This window comes from Octodon degus, unplaced genomic scaffold, assembly GCF_000260255.1.
Source record: "Octodon degus isolate 3935 unplaced genomic scaffold, OctDeg1.0 scaffold00163, whole genome shotgun sequence".
NCBI classification, from domain to species: Eukaryota; Metazoa; Chordata; class Mammalia; order Rodentia; family Octodontidae; genus Octodon; species Octodon degus.
The window spans coordinates 538,518-544,915 of NW_004524739.1; the positions used below are offsets into that span (position 1 = coordinate 538,518).

At 42.8% G+C, this 6,398-nt stretch overlaps 1 pseudogene across 1 annotated transcript; it reads right to left on the bottom strand.

The window, feature by feature from the left end:
- Window positions 1-3,297: 3,297 nt before the first annotated feature.
- On the bottom strand, window positions 3,298-4,320 carry LOC101587126 (annotated as a pseudogene). The gene has a single exon (XR_001117320.2). The product of XR_001117320.2 is annotated as a 40S ribosomal protein SA pseudogene (transcript).
- Between the last annotated feature and the right edge of the window lie 2,078 nt (window positions 4,321-6,398).

The window sequence follows — 6,398 nt, forward strand, 5'->3', positions numbered from 1 at the left end:
TAAGAGATACTGTCTAATAGTTTAATAATGAAAGAGAAAAAAACAGATTTTTTTTTTTTTTGGCAGAACTGGGGATTGAACTCTGGTCCCTGCACTTGCACTGAGCTATCTCCCCAGTCCCAGAAATAAATTTATTAGAAGGACATAAAAGAGCTCAAAGCCACAACATTCTCGGATCATTTTGTTAGAGTAGAAGTTTAGCATGTATTAATACTTCCCAAAGATGTATTATTTTGTAGTAATTTGTGAATGCAAACCATGACCAAGAATGTAAGAAGAGTTAAATTGTGCTTGCCATACATTTCAGGATAGGGATCTATTGTACCTAAAGTAATGTTTCATTAAAGGTAGATTTTAAAAACACTTTGTACTGAAAACAATGTTTCAATCGTTTATGAAATGAATTCAGGTTTTTCACATATTCCAAAGGTATCAGATAAGTGAAGCTTTACTAAGTTTTAATAACAAAGTCAAGAGTAACTATACACCTGTTTACACTGACAGATCTTCTAAATATTCTCTTTAGATGTGGCTGGTTGTTTTGACCCCCAAGTAAGAGAACAAATGAATTCCTTTAGGAGGGGACTAACAGCAAAAATCTCAACAAGCCCCTATTGGTATGCTGCCCAGCCCTAGGAAAGACAAGCGAGTAAAAAATAGGAATAGGAAAAAATAAAAATAAAATAAATAGGAATAGGCTGTATCACTTTGTTCTGAATTTCCAGGGATTGATTAAGGAATGATCATAAAAACAAACCCACAATGTAAATTATTCATACTCCCAGATAATATAAAATATATAAATTAACAAAAATTATATATAAAACTATTTCTAAGCAATGTGTAATATAAATAATTGAAGAATTCAGTAACACCAAGTAGTCCATTAATGCTATGGTTCTCAGCCTTTGTAATAATATTTCTGTAGCTTTCAGGAAGTTATTCGGGGTCAAAATAAGACAAAGCAGCAGGTTCTGCAAGGCTATCATCCAGGATCACTGAATCCGCTTTTCTCCCTCCATGTCCCCAACAGCAAGGTGTTCTTGTTTTTGCTATTTCCTTTGAGACAGGGTCTCGCTATGTAGTCCAGGCTGGCCTCAAACGTGTAGCGATCCTGCTGCCTCAGCTTCCTGAGTACTGGGATTCCAGCCGTGCATAGCCCCAGTGACAACAAGGTCTTCCTTGACTGTTTCACTCTGGTCTGGTGTGATTCATCAAGATACTCATGGAAACAGCTCAGCAGACATAAGCGCCTGCCTGGCAAGCGCAAGGTCCTGAGTTTGATCCCTGGTTACCAACCCCCACCCCACCAAAAAAAAAAAAAAAAAAAAAAGAAAACGAACACGGGAAATGGCAAAATAAACGAAGCACTTCCCTGGCAGGTGCAAGGACCTGAATTCAATCCCGGGTTCTGAAAAAAAAAAAAAAAAAAAGACACTATGGGAGTCAGCCAAGCACTGGACATCTGGAAGATGGTCTACTAGAATATCCTACCCAGCAGCTAAACTTGAACCTTGTCTGTAGAGGACTGAAATGGAGTAAGCACTGTGCAGATGTTTTTTTGGAAGGAATATGATAGAGTGACAATGAGAGTTTAGGTAGAATAGCTATCTGAAGCTTTAATTTGGAAAGCCCTGCCCCAAAATAAGGGCTTGGTGTAGAGATCTTGGGCTACTCAGGGAGACCAGGATAGTAAATATTAATCCACACTGGAACTAGGCGCTCCTCTGGAGCACAGAGAAGATCAAATATAGGCATGAGCATTTAGGGAAAGGGTTTTGGTTGTTATGCTAGCATTTCTCTGCCACTGATAATTCAAGTATGTTTTATAACAAAAATTTGACTTTGGGTAGGTTTCTTTATTAAGGAAAAGTACCTTAATTTATGAGGACAGAAATTTTTTTCTTTATTTTGCATTCCAGTACAGCAGAATGTTTAGACTGACTTTTATTGATGTTGTTTTTATTGCAGTTTAGTTTAGCTTTTTTTTGGACTGGAGATCAAACTCAGGACCTTGTGCTTGCCAGGCAAGTGCTTATTCTACTGAGCCATCTCCCCAGCCCCAGCCTTTTGGTTTTTTGAGCCAGGATCTCTCTGTATAGTTCAGGCTGTCCCTGGCCTCACCATGTAGCCTAAACTGGCCTCAAACTTATAGCAATACTCCTGCCTCTGCCTCCCGGTGCTGGGATTACAGTAATGCTCCACTGGGTCAGTGATGTTGCTTTTAATAGAAGTAACCGAAGCATATCTAGGGTACAAATACACACTTCTGCACCCCCAGCCTGGAAGTGGCAAGATAAGACAGTCTAGGTACAGAAAAATAGGAAGAGGTGTTTAGGTTCCCTAGTCTATGAAAAATACCAGAGGGAAGAGAAAGTGAACTGAGGGGAGGACAAGAAACGGGAGTTGGGGAAACAGGGAGAGGATGAGCTTGCTCGCCTTTGACCCCGAGCACACTTCTACCTGCCTCTTCCTCTGTCTCCCGGCTGTGTACAGCACAGGATGTGAGTGCCCACACAGCACACCCTCAACCTGTCCTGGTCACTGTGTGTCATGAGGCACAACCTTGTCTGTTGTAAGAGCCACAAAGAGCAGGGCTCTCTGGGAGGAAGACGGTGCCTGACCCAGTGTCCACTACTTCAAGAAATGGGCGTAAGGTGGCAGCACTGGCAGTGCCTGCAGGTGTCTTGGGGAGGAAGCTTGGCCAAGGGCCAGCTGTACTTGAGCTACTAAGTTCGGGAGAAAAAAAGAACTCTGCCAAACGCCTCCTTATTCGGGTAGTTAGTGATGGGAGGAGAAAGTTTCTTCAGAGAGGAGCGGCACTCTAGATCCTCGTTAGGAGGAGTGGGTGATGGGCTACATTTGTAGTAAGAATCTTTCTTTTTCTTTTTGGAGACAGGCTCTAGTTATGTAGTTCAGACTAGTCTTGTGTTCACGATGGAGCCCAGGCTGGCCTTGAACTTGAAGCAATCCTCCTGTCTCAGTCTCCTGAACAGCAAGATTACAGTTGTAATCACCACACCTTTTGGGATTATCTTGCCATCTGGCACCTGCACATTTATTGAGCGGATATTGTCACTTGTGAGGACAGTTGTGGTGAACACAATGGATGAACCTTGAAAACATGCTAAGTGAAAGCCAATCACCAAAAACACACGTTATTTGTGTGAATATTTACATTTGTATGAAGCATCCAAAATATGCAAATCTAAGGAGACAGAAAGTAGATCAGTGGCTGTCTAAGGCTTGGAACTAGTTGGAATGAGGGTAACTGCTAACAGTTTTTTTTTTTTCAGTTCTTAGAAATTGTTTTACTTTTCATCAGCCTCATTCCCACTTTGCTGAAGAGTCGGCAGAGCAGCTCAAGACCACTCGGTGGTGGTTCCTACCCACTCAGTGGCCTGCGCGGTGGGGGCTGCAGACCAATCTTCTGTGGCCGGCTGAGCACTCCAGTCTTCAGTAGGAAACTGCTGAATGGGCACAGAGGGCACCTGCACACCCTCGGACCAGTCTGCGACCTCAGGCTGAGCAGCAGTGAACTCCGGCGCTGGTGCAGTCCATTCTCCCTGAAATTCCTCCTTGGTCACTGCCTTTTTAGCAGCAGCCTGCTCTTCTTTTTCAATCTCTTCAGGATCCCGGTAGAAGTAGAGATCAGGCACGACTTCCCACGGGTGTTCACGGGAGATGGTACCATGCATGCGCAGCACTTCCCGGGCCAGCATCCACCACATCAAACCCACAGAGTGAGCTCCCTTATTGTTGCACGGGATGGCAATGTCCACATAGCGCAGAGGAGAATCTGTGTTGCACAAAGCAATGGTTGGCAGATTGACGTAAGATGCCTCCGTGAGGGGCTGGTGGTCAGCCCTGGGGTCAGTAACCACCAGAAGATGTGGCTCTCGGAAAGCTGCCTGGATCTGGTTAGTGAAAGTTCCAGGAGTGAAGCGGCCAGCAATAGGAGTAGCTCCAGTGGCAGCAGCAAACTTCAGCACAGCCCGCTGGCCGGTGCTCCTGGAGGATATGACGCTGACATCAGCAGGGTTTTCAACGGCCACTATGGCTCGAGCTGCCAGGAGAAGCTTCTCCCAAGTCTGCTTCAGATTTATGATGTAGATTCCATCACTTTTCCTTTTATAGATATACTGCTCCATCTGGAAATCCAGGTTGGTGCCACCTAAGTGGGTTCCTGCAGCAAGGAACTTGAGGACGTCCTCCTCCTTCATTAGCAGGACATCAAGGGCTCCGGACATTGTGAAGTTTCCCTTTAAGTTACGATGGGAATCAGGAACAACGCCGTATGGATCCTGCTGGGGAGCACGGAAAGCGCTAACAGTTCTTTAGGACTTTTTTTTTTTTTTTTTTTTTCCCAGCATAATGAGATTGAGATGTTCTAAAACTGATTGTGAGCTGGGCATGGTAGCACATACCTGTAATCCCAGCACTCAGAAGGCTGAGGCAGGAGGATTATTGTGAGTTCCAGACCAGCCTGAGCTACAAAGTGAGCTCAAGGCCAACCTGACAAGTATAGCAAGACTCTGTCTCAAAAAGATAAAATAAAATGAAGTAGAACTGATTGTGGTGGTTGCTCTACTGTAAATATGCTTAAAAAATCAATGAACTATACATTTTAATGAGTGAATTGTAATTATATCGCAAAGCTGTTATTTCAAAAAACAAAACAAAACAATGAACAGTTAAAAACTAGAGGAAAAAATGAAAGAGAAAAAACCCCAGAGAAAAAGCTCAACATGGTATGTTTTGTTTTATTGTTTGTTTTGGCTTTTTTGAGACAGAGTTTCATTATGCATTTCATGCTGGCCTTGAACTCAGTTTGTAGCACAGGCTAGCCTCTAACTTATCCTCCTGCCTCAGCTGCCCAAATGCTGAGATTACAGGCATACACCATCACCTTGAACATGATGGGGACACCTGTAATCCCAAATGTTTAGGTGGCTGAGGCTTTCTAGAGCTAATCCATGCTGAACTTACCCAATTTCTGATGATCTAGGAGGCTGAGACAGCAGGATCAAAAATTTGAGGGCAACCTAGGCAATTTAGTGAGATACTGTTTAAAAAAAAAATGTAGTGGTGCATGCCTATCATCCCAGCACTTGGAGGCTAAGGCAGAAGGATCACAAATTCAAACCCAGTTCTGGGAATTTAGCAAGATCCTGTCTCAAAATAAAATTAAAATTAAATAAAAAAGAGCTAGGACTATAGCTCAGGGTCAAGGCCCTCATTTTAATCCCCTGATACTTACAACAAACATAGACACACGAGTGCACACATGCACGTGCACACACACACACACACACACACACACAAATGAATATGCTGAACATGGTGACGCATATCTGTAATTGCAGCATTTAGAAGGCTAAGGCAAGAGAATCAAAGCACAATTGAGCCCAGTCTGCACTACATAGTGAGTTGAAGTCCAGTTTGAACTACATAACAAAACAAAAGAGCTTGAGATGCAGTTTAGTGAGAAGAACCTGAGTTCCATCCTCAGTGGTGCCAAAACATAAAATAGAATTTAAAAAACAGAAGGGTGGGCAATGTCGCTTACTGGGGGAGCACTTGCTTAGTGTGATGAGGTCCTGGATTCAGTCATCAGCACCACACATAGTCACACACAGTGTAATTCAACACACCATAACAAAACTACAAAATACCCGAAACCCCAAAGAGGAAGGTCACAAAATAATTGCTTTCTCACCTTTCTTCTCTGATCCTATGAATGTAGACAAGAGTCAGGCTTCTTTCTAACATCACCCATCCCTAATACAGTGTCTCAAATTTTAATTGGCATGCACATCACCTAAGAGCTTGTCAAAATGCAAACTCTAGGGGCCGGGGAGATGGCTCAGTAGGATAAGTGCTTGACTGGCAAATGCAAGGATCTGAGTTCAATCCCCGGTTCTGCAAAAAAAAAAAAAAAAGCAAACTTTAGTTTGTTTGTTTGTGACACGGTCTTGCTATGCAGTTAAATTGGCCTTGAACTCATGGTGATCTTCTTGACTCAGCCTCCTGAGTGTATGCCAGGGCTGGGGATATAGCTCAGCAGTACAGTCCCTGCCTGACAAGCACAAGGTCCTGAGTTTGATTGCTGGTACCAAACATTAAAGTGTGTTCCACTACACCCAACATGCGTACTTTGCTTTGGAAGGTTAAATGGGGGCCTGAGATTATGTATTTATAAGAACCTCCAAGGTGAGGTGATACTGTAGTATTGGGATCACACTTTAAAATGAGAGGATCTAAGAGACACATAAAAATTACACTTTTAGATTAGGATTAGTATTATGTCAGCCCTGTAATAAAGTTAAAAGATCAATTAAATATTTTCATTTAGATTTTTCCATGCTTGTGAGTGGCATTATAAACATATAGACAAA